The sequence below is a fragment of the Mercenaria mercenaria genome, unplaced genomic scaffold (genome assembly GCF_021730395.1).
Source record: "Mercenaria mercenaria strain notata unplaced genomic scaffold, MADL_Memer_1 contig_3169, whole genome shotgun sequence".
NCBI lineage: Eukaryota > Metazoa > Mollusca > Bivalvia > Venerida > Veneridae > Mercenaria > Mercenaria mercenaria.
Genome location: NW_026461284.1, coordinates 42621 through 63638, shown reverse-complemented (window position 1 = coordinate 63638; position 21018 = coordinate 42621). Strand labels below are relative to the sequence as shown.

Genomic DNA, 21018 nt, shown 5'->3' with positions numbered 1-21018 from the left:
TCCTTCAGAAACCCAAATTACCAATTCTATTTATTATTTCATCAAAAGCTTGTTTGTTAAAGTTTTTTTTTTTTCGTTTGTTTATAATTTCTAAGCCTTTGATTGAAAATAAGCTGATTTTTATATTGTATCAGTTTTATCCATTTTTGCAAAATTTATTTTTAAAACAACTTTTAAATTTTTTTCCTTTTAAAGTTTTAAGTTGATTTAGTATTTCATAAGAGTCGTTTATAGTTAAATATAATTGATTTTTTGGATTTGTCTATATGTAATTTTAATTTCAAATTTCTTATAATATTGTTTTGTAGATCTCTCGATTTCCATCTATATATTATATTTAGAAAAAATCTTCAGGCAAAAAGGATTAAAAAATAATTAAAAAAATAATTAAAAAAATAAATAAAATAAATAAAGTTTTAAATTATCTTTAAGAAGAAAAAATATTTAATTTATATCTTTTTCCATTAACTTTTGATATTCCACATTTTACTCGGTTTGTCCCTTCACAACACATTTTTATTAACCAGCATTAATACCAAATTTTTTAGATGCTTTGTAAGTGCTTTTATATGTTTTTTCTTCATTAGTATCACAATCGGTTACAATAATTTTTTTAGGATTGTTTCGATAATTATTTGGTCTGGGACAATAAACATAATCTTTCAGCATTTTCTTCTTCAGTTAATAGACAACCACATTCCATTCAAATAAATTTGTTTTTTAAAGATAAGGATCTATAACATTTTGTAATTTATCAATGACAGGGATTTTTATATTCATCGCTAACTATTTGATCAAGTTTTGATTTAATAACATTTCTTCTTTTAAGAACTTTCTTATATGAATTTTTATTGGATTCATTATTTCTCCTAAAGTGCTAGAAAATTTTGACATAATCAATTCTATCTACCTTTTCTTTAAACCATTAAAATATAATATACTTATAGAAAAAAATCTTTAAAAACGCCCTAATGAAATTATATTGATTTGAAAAATTTGTTTATATTATCTATATCTTTTGAATAAGATTTTAAAGTCATTTTTTCTAAATTGTTATCAACGTTAAAATTTTAATACCTTCTTGAAACATTCTGTTTAACCATTCTTCGTGTAATTTGTGTAGTTTTTTCTAAATAAACTAAACAACTTTGTTTTCTTCCGTTCTGTTTCTTTTTTGAAGTCTTTTAAAAAACATATTTCTGGGTCGGTTTTAACATAAACAAATCCATCAATTGGATTTTTTCCGTATGGTTTTATAATATGATCATTTAAAGAAAAGATTGTATACTGCCCACTCGGGGTCATTTTTTAACCCCGTTGTCGTGATGTTGTTTTGTAAAAACGTTACTGTTAGTTAAATAACAACTTTTCAAGGACAGAAACACCATCAAATGTTTAGCAGAAGATAAAATTTTATATGACTGTTTAAAGTTGTTAACTGAAAAGGAAATAAATATTTGGAAGGTTTTTGGGGCACCCAAGTTCAAAAAGATTATATGAATTATAACTTGCGAAGCGGGAACCTTCGGTTGCACGTGGATCCATAACATTTTTGCCATTCGTGAATTGGTTCTGGAATTATATTAAAATTAGGATTATATTTTTTAATAATATCTAAAAAGTACTTTTTCCTGATGCAATATTACCTCAACTGATATAATTTTTCTCAATTTATATAAAATACTTATAGAAAAAATCTTTAATTAAAGTTATACAACTCTTCTTCTTTTTTACTTTTATATCCGTTAAGTTTAAATTCCTTCATGGCATTTCAAGAGGTGTTGAAAAATTTTTTTTTCTTTCTGCATTTCTAATAGTATTGTAAAAATATCCTGAATAACTTTATTTGGATCTTCTTTATTTACTTTTCCAATCCGTGCTTTTGTTATAAGTTGTTTTATTTTGTGATGATGTTTTTTTTAAAATAAATTTCTTGTCGTCAAGTTTTAGTCTGTTAGAAAATATGGTAATTACTGATGGAACAGCACCAGCAACTGCTACAAATACAGGAATAGCTGGAACAAGTACTAATCAAGCTGAACAACCAAAGACACCTGCTGTAATATATAATCCGGTACTTACTCTCCCACAAAATTTATAACTTTTTCTGTAAGCAGCAGCTAGTTTAGTTAAGTGAATAATTAATTGATCTATTGTTTCTATTCCATTATTATTAGAATAAGATTTTTATTACTCATTTATTATAATTAAACTTTTTATTTCTAAATTAAATTTGTTCAAGATCGTTTAAACGGAACCCAACTATTAAATTTTTCATTGTAACCTTTCCATTTTACTAAAGCTTTTTTTTTTATAGTCTCGTCTTATAACTTTTTCTATTCTAAAAACTTCTTGTGTATTTAGGTAAAAGTTCTTGTTCATAAAATAAACCCTTGAATTATTTCATCATTTAAATCTTTAATAGTGTATGTTCTGGGATTTGTATTTTAATTCTATAAATTATAAATATTTCCTCTGTCCAATTTGGTGTATATCCTTTTTCAAAATGTTTTTTTAAGTTTGCTTAAGCGAACTCGATCACCAATTTTAAATTTTGTTTTACTCTTTGGTATCTTTAAATCACCATATAAATTAAAGAAAAAACAGTACCTTTATTTAAGTTTTTACTAGCTTCGGTTGGTGTCATTTTTATACTAGAATGTTTTGTTTTGTTATATTTATCAACCATATCCTGTAAATTATCTAAATAAGTATAATTTATTATTTGTGTAAAATATTTCCACATTATTCTTTTTAAACTTCTTTTAAAATCTTTCTATTACTACAGCCTTTCCTTCTTTTAATGTATGATACATTTTTAATCTTATTTTTATTCAAAAATGATTCAAACTTTTATTATAAAATTTTCTTTTCCTTCATCTACCCATAAACTTTTTGGGTAATCGCCCTTTTCTAAAATTATTTTTTCAAATGCTTCAGTAACAGATTCTCCAGTTTTATTCTTTAATGGAATAACCCAAGCATATTTACTAAATATATCAATAACGGTTAACAAGTACTTTACTCCTTTATTATTTTTTTGAAAAAGCTTGCATGTCAACTAAATCAGCTGACCAAGTATCATCAATATCATTAACTATCACTCTTCGTTTCCAAAATTTCCTTTTAATTGGTTTGTGTAATTCTTCTGCTAATTCATCGCTCCATGTGATTCCGGGGTATACTTCCCCCCCTTTTCCCGTTTTTTGATTTTTGTTTTTGTCTGGGTGTTAAGCCCATAGGGAACTGTTGTTCCTGTCCAACCCAAAGTTTGTATTTCGTTTTGATGGCTGGTTTTAAAAACTAAATGTTTTGCAATCTTTTCCCCAAAATGTTTTTGATTTAGTTTTATTTAAATTGGAAAGCATTTGCTTTTCACATGTACCCTTTTTTACATCACTGTCATGGGCAAAAATCATGGTCCATACATACTGCATCCAGTTCGTTGACGGAGGTCCATTATCTAAAGGATTTCCTGGTCCACAATAGTTATACCCTGGAAGTTTTAAAACCCTTTCTTAGGTATAAAGGTAACATTGCTTTGTGAATATCTAAATTACCTGCTTTGATAGTACTTTTAACAAATTTTGTTTTCGTTTTTCCGCAAGATTTACATTTTGCTTTTATCATTAACCTCCTGTTTTTTTTTTGTAACATAGTGAGGATTTACATTATCTGTAAATTTTCTTTCTTTCAAACAATATATTTTATTTTGCAAACTCATCTTATATTATATATGTTTAAAACTTTTTAGTCTGTTTAAAACCCATAGGTTTTAAATTGTCCGACATTGGTCAGTCCGGACCAAGGGTTAAAAGGTCAAGTGGGGTCAAAAAACGCTCGCACAAACAATTACTATACTACTGATACATGTCAGATATCGTTAGTGATAAAACGCTTACAGAATAAAAAATCACCGGAGATGTCACAATGCTTTTGTAGCCTATATCAGCGTGAACTGTGTTAACAAATTAAGATGAATGATCAACAATTTGTAACAATTATCATAGATTTCTTTTTTTAATTAGATCTCTTCTCTTCTCTTCTTCTTTAACCGACAATGTGATTCACTTATACATCAAAATAACTGTTCCGGCAAACCCTTGAGGTTGTAAAGACATTTGTCGGAAGAAAAAATAACCCTGAACGAAAATTAGATAAAACTGCTGCTGACTGCTTTAAATATTATTCTGGTACACGTTTGAATTAATTCTTCTTACTATTACGAGCAATATCAGTTTATATTTCAGTCTCTATGGAAACACGATTGTTTGACCTACTGTGATAAAAAAACTGGGGGTGGGGGAGAGGGGTGGGTATGGGGGTTTAAGACAAAAAATAAACTAACTTAAATGTGATGCGGTAACGGTTATAAAACACCATTTGAGCCGTGCCATGAGAAAACCAAAATAGTGGGTATGCGACCAGCAAGGATCCAGACCAGCCTGCGCATCCGCGCAGGCTGGTCAGGATCCATGCTGTTCGCTAATGGTTTCTTAATTACAGTAGGCTTTTAAAACCCGAACAGCATGGTTCTGACCAGACTGCGCGGATGCGCAGGCTGGTCTGGATCCTTGCTGGTCGCATACCCACTATGTTGGTTTTCTCGTGGCGCGGCTCATTTATTTACTTACAGACTAACATACAGCATTGCATGAAAATCGAGACATGTATATCTAATAGAATTTGGTTTTAAGAACCATCTAAGTTTCACGACAATAATGGGCGAAAAACATATGAAATATTATATGAATTTATGCTTACATCGTGGCACTGCTGGGAAAAAAACATTTTAATGAATCAAAACAATTTTAAAGTATACATCAAATGTTGCAAACGCAGTAAAAAAAAAAGATTAAAGATTCCATTTTGAAAGAATAAATCTTTTTTTTTTGTTTACTTAAATTACCGTGACTAATCCAAACGGACAAAAAGTCAATCATTCTTATGTATAAGCTTGCATTTTACCCATTAACTTTGTTGTATCTTTTAATTGGTGGATGGAATCTGACCTATAAAGGAATGTTTTTTATTATAGTATGATTACATATTTTTGAAAGATATTTGACAGTCCAATGAAATAAATCAAAATCGAAAAGTTTATTTGTCATTTAGATAAATAGTTTACGGCAACGTAAAGCACATAATGATTTTATGAGGCAGCATTTTGTTACTGTGCGCTCCTCGTATGTAAAAAAGTAAGATCTAGGGCAAAAGATTTGTTATTTGGAACAAGGTGAAAGACTTCCTTTTTATATAAAATTTCATTAAAAAGGAAGTCTGTAATTTAAACGGGTTTACAATTTGAATTGTAATACCTTTATTCGCCGTTTCAAGATAGAAAAATATTTGACATGATGAACAAGGAGGGACATATCAGGCTTGACACTATGTTTCTGAATACGTTAAAAACCGTCATGCGGTTAATACAATTTTACTAGGAAAATTAAGCATTGAATATTAAAAAGCTTATTAATCGTTGGTTTTTGACTTCCATCCGAATGAAAAAAATATATTCGATTCGTCCAGTATGATTCATTCCTTGAATGGGTATTTGTCCAAATGTTACATTGAGAGAACGTCAATGTTATTGTTGGATCAGTTTCCTTGTTATGTTAAACGACGTTGGATTCGTGTCATGAAAAAAAAAGATTTTGATACAATAACAAATTGCGATAATATTCGGTTATGAAGAAAAGCTTGGCACAGAAAATGTTTAATACAAAATAAAAGAACAACTCAAGGCAGTTGGATAAAATACATTTTTTTTACTATTAGCAAAGTACAATAGCAATTAATATCTAATTTCGTTTTGTTTTAATGTTTGGCGAGATTGGTATACTTAGAGCAAACAAATTTCTTTGATACAAAAACGTTAAATTTTACTGGTGGAAACTGCCCTAACCGCCGAACCTGGGATCAAAATACAACGGAGATCAGGTATATAAAAACAGGCATACACAATAAGTGACTACTTTAAACTTTTTATGTTTGTAAAATTTCACGTTTCACAGTTCTGGAAAAAAAACTGCCAGGTCCATAAATGAACATGTGAAAAGCTGCCAATACTCATGTGGAAGCTGTAACGACTGAAGGCAAGGAAGGGAAGTAGGCTGAAATTGAATACAGAAGATGTACTAGAACGAGAACACGGAGAGTATCTAACAAGCAAAATAAGGGGCGTGGAGGGTAGCATATCAAACATTCCTTCGATTAGAAGCAAAAACAACCCTGACATTTATTTGCAAAGGGCCCTTCTTCCATGTGCAGAACTGAAAGGATCCAACAGGAGATTAAATCGCAACAAGTATATTAATATACCAAAAAGACATTAGCTAAAACGGGTCCTTACAACAGGATTGGAGCTCCTTTAGCAAGGGTTTTTGAATGGTTAACATTACAAATACATTAATGTAGATAGCTTGGCACAGAAAAAATAATAAATAAAAGAGAAAACTCAAAAACAGTTGTATGAATTACATCTTTTTTTCCTATTAACAAAGTACTTAGAAATTTAATATCTAAATTCATTTTGATTTATGTTTGGCAGAAATTGGTCACAGCTTCACATTAAATGTCAATATACAAAAACATATGATATAAAGTATACGGTTAAAATGAAGATGTCGAGGCCCTGGGAATAGAGGCCTAATACAGTATACTTGAAACAAACAAACTTCTTTTTTACACAACGTTTAGTTATACTGGTGGAGGCTGCCCTAACCGACACATTTGAGAATTTGAAACAAAGTGGAAAATCTTGATAACCCCCACCAGTATAGTGAACCAAACCCTGCCTGAGAAAACTGTGCCTAAATTAATTTACTGCTCAAGTTGCAGAATAATCACCTCAATACTCTAGGATTAGATTGTAGCAGATCACTAAACAAACAGTCATTATGTAACTGCAAGGTATAACAGAAAAAAATATTAATCAATTTAAATGTTTAAGTTCTTCGTTAATTTCACAGAAATATCCGTACAATAAATACAAACTATATTTAAAATAAGCAAATAATATCAGCCTATATCTTCGCTACATAACTGATAAATCACTCAACAAAACCTCAGAATACTATATAAGTATTCCTTTACAATACCTAAAATTTAGTCCATATATTAAACATCAGCAAGTATAAACAACCGAGGATTCCTTCGATTAGAAAAAAACATCCCTGACATTTATTTGCAAACGACCTTCTTCTATGTGCAGAATGAAAGGCCCAAAAGGAAACTAATTGATATACCAACACGACATTAGCTAAAACGGGTTTTACAACAGGATTGGAGCTCCTTCAGTAGCCGGTTTTTAATGGTTAACATTATAACACATTGTGGAACGTTGTGTTTGGATGTTTTCATTTCAATTTCAGTTTTGCATTTTATTATGATGCTAAATTATGAGTGCTTAGCCATCGGAATAAAGTTGTTACAAAGACGATTTCGACATAGTTTTGCACCCTTTCATTTATAATTCAGTGCTTTGAAATAATTGTCGCAGTTCTTTGTATATAATAATGAATTGGTATTAAGAGTTGAATCTAAGTCAGAAAACTTCAAAACTATTAATATTTCTGAACTGGTAAAATTTAAATTTCGTACTGGAAACTTTTGTGTTTCATTTGTCATTTTCATTGTGTGTGTTTGTGTGTGTGTGTTCGGGATTAAACGTCTTTTCAAACAATTTTTCAGTCATATAAACGGGCGGTGTTTACTTGTAGCAGTGAGCACAATGCCCACTTTATAGTGCTGCCTCCTGGAATATCACGCCGTAGACACGTGTCATGATACCCCACCCAGTCACATTATACTGACACCGGGCTGGGCCAGTCCTAGCACTATCCCCTTAAAGCTGAGCGCCAAGCGAGGAAGTGCTAGACCATTTTTTACGTCTTTGGTATGACGCGGCCGGGGATCTAACCCACGAACCTTCCGCACTCGAAGCGGACGCTCTACCCACTAGGCTACCGAGGCGGTTACAAGCACTACTGTATACCATTGTCTTTGTAACATTGCTGAATTTTGACGAAGTATCATGCAGGATTTTCTCTTCTTACAATCGTTGTAAACCATATTTTAATTAACTTAACCTTCAATTACTTTATTTAGATTATTTTTGTTCTTGAGGTCAAGTGTTTATAAAATCTGAAATATTTAAACATTTTTCACCAACGATTTTCTTGTGCAAATTGTATAAATAGAATATACATCAAAAAACCCTACAAATATGACATGTTTGTATTTTCAAAAATTTATGTAACGTTTCTATTTAAGGCATATATTTGTTTGGATATTATTTTTACAGATACAAAGCTTATTACGGTTATATGATTATGGAATTACTAACGCGAGTGAAAACAGTATCGAACTCGCTCTTCACAACATTCTGGCTATCATTTAAGATAGTCCAAACAGAAATATTTTTTGACATTTCAATGACGCACGTAATATAGTTCTGGTTTAATTTAATCTTTTGTAGCGTATCAGAATATAATGATTTTTTCCCCTGTCTGTACATGCAGAGAAATATCCGGTATGAGACAGCCTTTTGCAACCTGTAGTAGGTTGTTTTTCTTGCATACCGTATTTTACAAAGTAAAGAATAATAACACAAAACGAAATACTTTCTTTTTAAACTGCAGCACTCTATCTTTTAAAAATACGCGGGGCTGCCCTGGTTAAATCAATGGAAAGGGCCCGTTTAGTGTGCAAAAAAACCCTTTTCCCGAGCCAAAACCCTGCATCAGTGTATGTAAAGAAATGTAGGGACAATATTGCAAAGACAATATAAAACATTTCAAAAACGACAAAGGGATATGGCGGGCGTATCTTGGTACGGTCTGTGTGGCAAAGAAGAACAAGGAAGTTTGCGCATCAAACCTCACATAAAACTCCAACCATGTTCAATAGTTACAAATTCTTGATAAAACCCTTATTTTTCCGATTTCTGACATGCACAACTTATACAAACAAGGAGATTCTCGTGAGCACGCATCCTTGGTGAACTATTTGGATATGCTATTTCGGGTCCAACGTAGTCGAATCAGTTTTTGTAGAAGCCGAAAGGTCTTATATGTGCACGAGCCACTAACCAATCCTCGGAATTTGCGGATTTTGTTTTCGCGAAAAAAGTGCGTTAACTCTACAAAGGTGTAAATAAAATCTTTCCCGCCAAGCGAAATCACTAAAATAAACAATGGTAAACAGAGGGCCAAATATGAAAAACATAAAATGCCAGATATGTAATAATCGAAGGAAAGTTTTTGTGTCAGTGCCAACAGACTGTATTTGATAAAAAGGTAACAAAAAGGTACTTGTAAGTAGTGATTGATATATACAAGACATGTGCAAACACAAGCAACATTTTAACGAATACTCAACACTAATTATAAACACTCTTATTAATGCGATCTCTTCAGTATAATTTGGTACACGAAAGCAAACAAACAGATGTCAGAAGTTTATCCAGCGTTTGAAATAATTTCATATTGTTGGTTTGAATATCTAGAGCAAACAAGACATTCACGCCTCACAATTTTTAAAGACTTAATTTAATTAGCTATGAGTTCATGCTGAAGTATCCGATGCTAAACGCAAATAAAGGAATTTGATTAAACCCAAAAAATATCTTTAAAACTGATAGTCGCGAAATTTTAATAAGGAAAGAAGTTTATGAATTTTTCATCTAACATTCATCTTTCATCTAACATTTTTCAAATTGCAAAACTAAACACCGTACTTTTAAAAATTTAAATGGTTCTCTTTTAATTTTTTCGCAAATGTTTCGTAGGGTTGCAATTTTGTTTCGTTTATCCTTAGACGAATAATTTTCAACAGTAGTTTGATGAAGATTCATGAAGCGGTTCATGAGAAGAGGTCATTAAAAAGTGTTTATATTTTAGCTAAATTGGTCCTATCCCCATTTGTAACAAAATAGCAGGAGACCTTACGATATTGTTACACATCGGTTTGATAAAAATCCATTACATTTTAGTGGTTAATGCGAAGAAAGGCCCTATCTACTTTTAGCTATAGTGGTCCCTAATAGGGCCCAAGTTCCTATATAAATAAATTTGGAAGAGGACCTTATAATGATGCTGCAGACCAAGTATGACAAAGATCCACCAAGCTGTTCATTTAGACGCTGTATAAAGGCATTTCTAGTTTTAGCTCTAGCAGCCCTAAAAGCGGTCAAATGTCCCAGCTGAACAAAGTTGGCTGCGGGCCTAATAAAGATGCACAAATAGTTGATTAGAACACATGAGAAAAAATCAATTAAAGGATTTTTTTTTTTTATTATTTTTTTTATTTCTTTAAAAAAGGCCAACTGATCCCGCTTTAACAAATAGCATATTCGCTATTCATGAATCTTTGGACAATGACGTCCCACCTAGAAAAAAAATGAAGGTCAAGCAAAACATACAATTGTAATTATTTCAATATTTCTATTTCATAAGCAAGGTTTGATCGTAGTCGTTATAAAATAGATAAACTGCATGCAGCCACAGACACTTGGGGTTCGGACCCCCACCCACCCCCACTCTCCTCCGCCCTTGGTTAAGTTTAGCAATAGTTTTTAGATTTTACCATGTATTGAGTTAGATGACGATCATAAAAAGCATTTCAGCGTGTTTTAAAAAAAATGTAGTATTGAGAGCTTGATGGCAAAAAATACATTTTTTAAAACAGCTGAATGTTACAGCTGTGAACAGCGTCGTTAGGATAACCGCTTTGGGCTACATTTCAATCAGCGTAGCACAATCAACAGAGTGAAAGAAATTGACACTCTGTCCAATAAAGGGAGAGTGTTGCATAAATCTTCCACTTTGATAAATTATCTATAATGCGTTATCAAGTAGTTTGATTCGCAAACTGAAGTCACGTGGCATAGGTAACAAAACCGAATTAACGGCGTCGCCGAAAAAAACAACAGATACACCTTGAAAGTACCCAGCAAGTCGTAACATATAAAAAAAGATAAACTGAAATGCGCCCCAAAGCACCATTGCATTACCAAAATTTCAAAGCTCATTGAAACATTTGAAAAAATCAATCTTTATTTTATCTATTGTTCAGTTTCCAGGAACTTTGATTTAAGAAGGATTCTAACATGGCTCGAATATTTGTCAGTTAAACCCAAAAAAGGAAAGCAAGCATGGGATATCCAGCGATAATTACGCTTGACGAGTGGCCGGTGAGAGAACATTATGACTTTTAATTATTATGCCCCCTCTTCTTTCGAAGATGGAGGGGTATATTGTTTTACAGATGTCGGTCGGTCGGTCGGTCCATATGATAACTCAAGAACGCTTAGGCCTAGGATCAGAAAGTTGGAAAGGAGGTTTTTCATAACCTGCAAATGACCCTATTGATTTGAGATCAGTAGGTTAAAGGTCAAGATCACAGTGCCTGAAACACTTAAACGGTTTCCGGATGATAACTCAAGAACATTTTGGCCTAGGATGAGAAAGTTGATAGGGAAGTTGATCAAGACCGGCAAATGACCTCTATTGATTATGAGTTATTAGGTCAAAGGTCAATGTCACAGTGACCCCGAAAATTAAAAAAGTTTCTGGATGATAACTCAAAAATGCATTTGGGCCTAGGATCAAGAAAGTTGACGGAGTTTGGTCATGACCAGCAAATGACCCTTATTGATTTTGAGGTCAAAAGGTCAAAGGTCAAAGTCACAATGACCCATAACTGTTTACAGTTAAACGGTTTCCCAATGATAATCAAGAAGGCTTGGGCCCAGGATCATGAAAGTTTATAGGGGGGGTTAATCATGACCAGCATATGATTCCTATAGATTTTTAAGTCAGTAGTTAAAGGTCAAGGTCACAGTGACCCAGAACAGTTAAAACCCTTTCTGGACGATAACTTGAGAAGGCTTAGTCCTATGATCACGAAACTTTATAGAGAGGTTGATCATGATCAGCAGATGACCCCTATTGATTTTGAGGTCAGTAGGCAAAGCTCAAGGTCACAATTTACCCGGAACAGTTAAACGGTTTCTGGATAATAACTCAAGACGCTTGGGCCTATGATCCCACGAAAGTTGATATGGAGGTTGGGGCATTGGTTGCCCTATTGATTTTGATGTCAGTATACCAATAGTCAGGGTCACATTGATCTGGAACAGTTAAACGTTTCCAGATGATAACTTGGGAACGCTTGGGCCTAGGATCACGAAACTTAATAGGGATGTTGATCATGACCAGCAGATGACTCCTATTGATTTTGAGGTCAATAAGTCAAAGGTCAAATTCACATTAACCCAGAACAGTAGAACTTTGTTTACAGTGACCAAATAATTTCACTTTCTTGTTTCAATTACTGAAGCATCAAGGGGGGATTTTGTGTTCTTTGAGCTCTTGTTACATTAAATCGCATGGTTAAATAAAGTTCAAGGGTTCAATGTTTTATTTCCGTAAAGAGAGCTTTGTCTTTGAAATTGGTGTAAATTATTATTTTTTTGATGATGCATATTTGTTTTGATATAAAGATAACGTTTCATGTATTTTAACTAAATTTACTTTTTTTTCAATTATTATTAACTAATGTAATAGCTGTTTTTGATTATCGGATGCGTCGCAAACTTATCTGACGTCGCCGTCTCTGAAGGTGCGTGCGACCGTTACATTTAAAATTTCATCACTATTTAATGTATGTGATGCCAAAGACTTGAAACGCAACGTAAGTACCCCGCCACACGTTGTCGTTAACAACGATATAAATTTTTATTCTGTGAGATGTATATCGGGGGAAGATGGAAGCCGCTTTTTCTTGTAGGTGGAAAACCGAAACGAGCGCCAACCAGCACTGACTGTCGACAATTATTTAAAAAAAACTCAAATAATATCAACGATATTTAATGTTAAACGCTATAGTCCTGTCGAGTAGACATTGAAATAAAAACAAACTAAAATAATTATTTGATGCGTTTCTTATTTTCGAAATAATAAAAAAGTTTTCTGGGACATCCCTCATAATGTCGTATTTTCATGGCAATTCCATCTACAGTAAAAGGAAGATCAGCTGTTTTTATTTGGGGGTTTTAGTAAGACCCCTGAAATGTAGCATTTTATTGTTTAGTATCAATTGCATATTATATAGAATTGAAAAAATAACTTTGTCAAATTATGATCTAAAGTTGAAAAGTTTCCAAAACGAAAAAAAATAAAAAAATACCTAAGTTATCCCGACGATAAAGACAGGCCGTTGAACAAGCAAAATCAGTATAAAAAGGACAAAAAATATATGCATCTTAAAAATGCCAAGAATCGCCAAGGTCAGCAAAATTGCATTATCTTTTTCAGACTTCTTCCAATTTCCGTCGTTACAAGCAACAATGCTTTAGTCGAATAACCCGCTAAACACTGTAATAGCAATTTCCCCTCATTGCAAGAGGTGTCTAGAAAATCATTATGTTAAGGAAAATTTTCCATTAATGGAACACCGATAAAAGATAAATGCCCGATATATACTGTAGCGTATCCACCTGATTTTGTTAGTGAAGTTAGGTAACAAATTATATGGTGATATTTGTATTCTCCTCCTAGATGCCAGTAATAGAAAGCTCATTTAACACTAAGAACCTACCTTTGTCTGGCAACGTCTTCCCTGAAACCCCCAACTCTTAACTGTATAAGATAATTAGATTATATCTCTTTAATTAAGTATAAGTTTACCGAGTCAATCAAACCCGGCCTGTAAAATTTTTATTTTCGTCGTTTTGGACGTCATGAAGAGTTTCTACTTTTGCTATTTTCTCTCACAAGCCCAAACACATAGCTCAATCGTGAGGGTCACGGTTCTCGAGTTAGATTCCCTGGCGAGGCTCCGTGAATATTTGACAACTGATAATGTGCTTGAAGTAATATAATCATCATCCACTAATGGGTGTGGAGAAGTTGGCAAGTATTTTTGGAGAACAGATTGTTACTTATACAGAATACAGCAACACAGGTTAGGTTAACTGCCCGCCGTTACATAACTGAATTGTTGTTTGGCAAGCAGGTGACATTAATGACTGACTTCTATGCCGCTTTTGACTGAGCATCACAGTATTCGGTACGAGAGGGGAACTATACTTTCATCATATATACGTGTTGGCATCAAAACATATTATAAAAGCTATTATAATACAATTTTAACATTACTGAACTCTGTAAAACTACGCTATGTTATAAAAGTGCACAATTTGTTACTGAAGACATGAAAAGGGAACATGTGTGCAAAATATTGCCTATCCACCACATCATTCACGATGCTATGCCGCTCCCAATGTCAGTCTTATTAATGACCGTAAAAACTATCATAGAAGCAGTCTTTAAATGCCAAGTGCGCCCAAAGGTTCTCCCTACTTGAAATCACTAGTTTTTATTATATTTTCTAGTTCTTTAAGACCACGAAGTCCATTCAGTTTTTGATACGTAATACAGTGCAGTGGGGCACGACGGATGCTGCATATTTCATTTCCTTTCATGAACAGGAGTCTGCTATTATTTTGCTTGGCAAATTTCTTTGCTTTTAAAGGGTTCTTGGCATGATAGTTTTCATGACTATGGTTGATAATAGAATTGATGGGACATAAACAAGTCGAGATATTTACATGAATGAAACACTAGTCCCTGTTTTATAAATGCTACCTCATGTTACGCTTATTTATGTCAGATAGATTTTCCTTTCCAATATCTGACAAGTTACCATATTAAACCTTAACCCTCATCCATCAGAGTGAAGTGAAACCGCCCAAGCTGACGTTAAATCAATGCTAACAGTCTTATTTTTATTGAAACAAGAGTGTCTGTTACAGACGAATGCGCAAGCCACTATCATCTTTGAACGTAGGACATAAATCATAAGCTATGTTTATTATTGGCATTGGTATGTATTCTGTACATAATTGTCCATAATGCTCTAGACGGAGAACAAAGTATTATCAGTACAAATCATGTACACCGTCTTAGATCATATTCTACATATATACCTGCAATCATAGGATCAGCTGGCAAAACAATAAATGCGCAAGTGCTTAAAGTGCAATGGTATATCCATTGACAGCGATTTGACAGCTTTACTTTGCTACAGAATAGAAATCATCTGTGAATTATGTACATTTTGCAAAAGTTCTTAAGTATCTTTTCAAAATAACTTTTTTTTTAATTTCTCTTTTCCACGTTGCTTTATGTAAAAACGGAATTTTATAAAAATGACTGCATAGTTTTCTACTTAAAAAACAGAGGTAGCTTGAGATTTTATGAAATTCTTAACCTTTACCCTGCTATAGGGGTACGTAGGATTTGGGCCAATTTTGGCCCCCACCAAAATGATGATAAAACATGTGCCGTTTTTTACCAAAATGCATGTATTTTCCAAAAATAAACATTAAAATCTGCAAGGACAATTGTTTATGGAAAATCTAATGTTCACCTTATATGCTGTAGTGAAAGAAAGCATTAGCGTATCTTGGGGGTATACTTCAATAAGTTGGAAAAAACAAAATAAACACATCAGGCTATTCAAACATACATAAGCCCGTAACAGAATTGTCATAGAAACGGTCTTAACTAAGGGAAATAACTCTTTGGAATCCTGAAACTAAAAATTTCTTAAAAAATCAATATTTTATTGTTTTAATTTTGTTAATGTTTCAAAGTATGATTTAAAATCATGTGCAGAGGTAGAATTTTTCGCCTGGTATATTTATGAGTATAAAATGTGTACTTTTACTGTTGGTTGCCATGGCAACAGGGCTAAAATTTAGCATTTTTTAACCTTTTGCATGTTATAGCCTCAATATTTTGATGCTTGTACATTTAATGGACTTATCACTGTTACAATTGGCATTTCATAATGCTCCTGTAAAGAAAGCAGAAATGGGCCTTTCAGTTGCCATGGCAACGAGGCTAAAATTTAGCATTTTTTAACTTTTTGCATGTTATGACTTAAATATTTTGATGTTTGGATATTTAATGGACTTATCACGGTTACAGTTGACATTTCATAATGCTCATGTAAAGAAAGCAGAAAAGAGCCTTTCAGTTGCCATGGCAACAAGGCTAAAATTTAGCATTTTTTAACTTTTTGCATGTTATGACTTAAATATTTTGATGTTTGGATATTTAATGGACTTATCACTGTTACAATTGACATTTCATAATGCTCATGTAAAGAAAGCAGAAAAGAGCCTTTCAGTTGCCATGGCAACAAGGCTAAAATTTAGCATTTTTTTAACTTTTTGCATGTTATGACTTAAATATTTTGATGTTTGGATATTTAATGGACTTATCACTGTTACAATTGACAGCTCATAATGCTCATGTAAAGAAAGCAGAAAAGAGCCTTTCAGTTGCCATGGTAACAGGTCATTTGGTAATCTGTTTAATAATGTTTCCTTAGGATAAGTAAGTTTTCATTATTTGTTGTCACAACTTTTAAAATTATAAAGATAAATCTGTTAGCAGTAATGAAATGGATTTAATTAACTTACATTGTTTTGCACGCGAAAAAAAAGTATAAAAATATTTCATTGCCATGGCAACAAAGGTGAAAATGTATGTTTCAAAGGATAGAGTACGTTTTCTGGAGGAAAATAAGTAGAGACTGCACAATTTCGATGAGGGCCAATTTAAGAGCTGGTCTAATAGCAATGGCAACAGAAACTAGATTAGTGTCCATAGGAACTGGTGCCCCCACTCCTGCCACTGTAACATGGTTTAATGACTCGGGTTAAACAATTTTTAAGATGTTTGCAACACAAACTTTCAAGAACCTTAAGTGTATTTTTCGCTTAATTGGCCATAACTCTGGCCTAGATGAGTAAAATCCTAAAGAGAACACTTCATAAGCTATAAAACAATCCTGTATTGTTTTATGATCCTAGGTCAAGTACATTTTAACATACATGTTTCACAAACTTTTTTTTTGAGTAAGTCTGGACAAGAAGTCTGGTCTTATGTAGTGAAATAATGACTGTAGGTAAATATCTTCGGAGGTAAGTGCGACAAAACATTAAAATGACAGTTTTTTCCTAGGTCAGGGGCCATAACTCCTACAATACTGAATGAATCAGGACGCGAAACCCCAGGTGTACAACTGCACATGCTGACCAACATTCCTGTAAACTGGTGACTCTAGGTCAAATACTTTTGGAGATACGCGAGACACAACATTAAAATGACAATTTTTTAACTAAGTCAGGGGCCATAACTCCTACACGACTGAATGAATCCGGATGCGAAACCCCAGATGCACAACTGCACATGCTGACCTACATTCCTGTAAACTTTGGTGACTCTAGGTCAAATCCTTTTGGAGCTACGCACGACAACATTAAAATGACCAATTTTGTACTAGGTCAGGGGCCATAACTCATACATGACTGAATGAATCCAGACACGAAACCCCAGGTGCACAACTGCACATGCTGACCAACATTCCAGTGAAGTTTTGTGACTCTACGTCAAATACTTTTGGAGCTAGGCACGACACAACACTAAAATGACCAATTTTTACAAAGTCAGGGGGCATAACTCCTACACGAGTGAATGAATCCGGACGAAAATCCCCAGGTGCACAACTACACATGCTGACCAACATTCCTGTAAAGTTTGTGACTCTACATCAAATACTTTTGGAACTAGGCACGACACAACATTCTCGGAAGGACGGACGGACAAGAGCAAATCTATATGCCCCCACCACCCATGGGGGGCACAAAATTATATGTCTCCCATGATGGCCTGTCAGTGGTGACTGGGCATGTAACTTGCATTTATTTTCAGTATGGTTTGAATTTGAACTTTGACCTATTTGCCAAACACTACAGTGGTCATCTACTGAACATAGGCATTCATGCTATAATGCTGGATGATCATAATAAGTGAGTGTTCTCAAGCTTATATAACTTGAATCAGTTGTTTATCTAATTGTCAGTGACCTTTAAATTTTATCTACTGACCCAAAATTATTCATCTGTTATGATTTAAGGGCAAAATTATCATTCAGCTTTCCATAATAAAATATTTCAGTCTTAGGGTCACTGTGATATTGACATTTCACTTACCAGTCCCTTAAAGAAAGAGATCATCTACTAAACTACAATGAATTTTGACAATCATAAGCTAAAGCATTCTGCTATTTTTGATCAGTTATTGCTTTCAGTCTTCTCCATATTTTGTGTGTAATCATAAATTCCATTTATTGCCTTCCCTTTCCAGTTATTGAAGGCCAAACAGGAGATATGACCAAATGCTAACTATTACTTTAGAAAATGAATGCAATGCATTTTCAGTTGTATACACAACTGACATTAGAATTCATATTATTGTGATACTTGGCTATCTTATATGAAGTTAAAGAAAGGAAATATGGAGCTAGTTCCAATCATAATTATGCAGCTTTTTTTCTCATAACAAATCACTATTCAAAAAAATATATGTTTATCATATAGCTGCATCATACCTAATCAATATTATTGCCAGTAAGTATTATTAATTTATATTTGTAAGGCCATACTATATTAATTGTTAGATTATCATCCACTCACACTATATTTATGCATCCCCTTAATATTTTTAGTTTTCAAGATCATCCATGGAATATTTCTATAAAGAATGTTATAAATTATTAACTTTCAGTTATTATTGCTTTTAATCAAATCCATTTGACAAAAATAACTATTGTAATTACAGTATGTCATTTTTTCTCTTTAAAACCTCATTAAAGCAAAAATAAAATATCTGATCTGAAATCTTGTGAAGAAAATTTAATCTAGCAATTAATTTATGATGGCCCCAGATACAAGTTAGGAAAACTATACAATGTTATGTATATTCTACTATTCCATGAACTTGTGAAAAGTAACTGCCTATCTTTTCATCAGTTTTGTTGCATTTATAATAAATTTTTGACAGATGATGGCCACTGAATGTATCATTTTAATTTTTCAAAAAGCAAGATATTTACACAGAAACAAAATTTATTACCATTTAACCTGACATATATTATATAACTACAAGCATTTTATATAAAATAATGATGTAGGAATGTGATAAATTAAACAGTTTGATAAATAATTAGTATTCATAAATTATTAAAAACACTTGATTATCAAGAATTTAGAATTAGCATCCACACTGTAACTTAGTTTGAAATGTAACACTGGTAGTCTCTTTCAACACTGTAACTATTACCCCCATGTAAATGTTACAAACATGGATATTGCACTTTAACATAAACATTAGTCACTTCTCAGTAAATGTGTGTTGTGCAATTATTTATTCCAAGTATGTAATTTCTGATGCTCCAGCATGCACCTCCAAATTCATTGTCCATGGCTGTTTTCAACCTAGATAGTATACCTAGAATGAAAGAAATAAAAATATATTTCTGTTTAAAAAATTAAGTGTAAACATGTTGAAATGTAGATGCAAATTACTACAAAAGGATTTAGTGTCATGACTAATTGAAATGAAATATTCAATCATTATTATTATAAGGTTAAAAAGAGAAATCAAACATTCAAAATACTTAAAAGTCCCTAGAAAAACAATTTAGTCTTTCAACATTTTGGGAAACTATATACTCTGGTCTGTAATGTAATATAAAGCAACCTGATAAATTCTTAATATATCCTTTTGAAATGAAGTTTCTGAAATACTGAATTTTGTTATGACATATATTGAAATCTGCCTACTTTTGTCATAATTGATAGAAAACTGATTCTGAATCTTAATGTGCAGAAACAAATATATACATGAACTATCTTTTCATCTCTATAAAAATAAAAATGCAAGGTACAATCTGTGTGTACCTCAGAGCATAATTAGTGTTTTGAAGTTTTATTTATCAGATCTTCCTTAGGTTATTAAATTCCTCAGTTACAGGTTTTGTAATTTTGTGAAAGGCTAGGAAAAGAGTTCTAAAATACCTTCTTATCATACTGGTTGTTTTGGGGGCATTCAATACTTCAAGACACACAGTCATACTCCCTGAAATAAAAAAAGTCAAATAATATTTTATGACATAACCAATATGCATAATTGTGTGATTCATCAATTATTTTAATTACAAGGGTCATATTCATAATGTTTCTCATATCTCTCTAACAAAATATTGAATATCTTAGATAAAAATAATCTTAGAAGTTTTATGAATATGACCTCAGGTTTATAGATATAAAGCCACAAAACTGATTTAAAAGCAATTTTCTTAAATTAAAAGGTAATGTTCTGGCAGGTGCATGTGTATGACTGGCATTCCACAGCAGCTGATCTTTCATTGTGTCATGAGAACAAGTAAGTCACACACCACAAATATATTTTGGGTCTCAGCTGATCTGGTGTTACTCTTGCATAAAAATGACAAACATTTTCTTTTACTCTAGAAAATATAAGTCACAGAAATTTCATAAAGATCATGTGATACACTGAAACCCTGGATATACAGAATACAGAATAGTTATTTTAAAGTGTTTATGCTTTCAGTAGAAACAAAGTAGACACATGAAAAGAACTGTCGAGATTAACTTGGGAGGCCTATAATTATCATAACAAAAGTGTGTAAGGAAAAATTTACAGTTATCAAAAAGACATACCTTTTGACCACTGACCAGTTGAAGGTAACTAAATAATCACCTCTATATTCATACTATTATATCTGAAATATAATACAAAACAAACACTGATTAGTGCAAGACATCACAACATGTCAATATTATAATAATGATAATAAGAAACTACATTACAAGCCTTTATAATTTCAATCATATTCTGTTGACCTTGAAGCATTCTTTTATATCTCAAGGATTAATTGTCTCATTTGTGAAGGACACCAGAAAAATATTCCATATTTTAATCAATGAACAATGTCTCATTGCTTGTATTTGTCAAATTACTGCTTCATTAATTTCATATACAGTACATGTATTCAATGAGTACACACCATTCATCAGGTTGAATCAGAAAAATAATGCAAAATGTAAACACTTTCACTGTGTCAGTGGATTTTGTG

General features: G+C 32.5%; 1 long non-coding RNA gene across 1 annotated transcript; it reads right to left on the bottom strand.

Moving 5' to 3' along the window:
- Positions 1-18967: 18967 nt before the first annotated feature.
- On the bottom strand, positions 18968-21018 carry LOC128552802 (uncharacterized). Its single transcript, XR_008369169.1, has 3 exons — positions 20603-21018; positions 19937-19997; positions 18968-19367 (listed from the first exon to the last, which is right to left on the bottom strand). It is a non-coding gene; the product is annotated as an uncharacterized LOC128552802 (long non-coding RNA).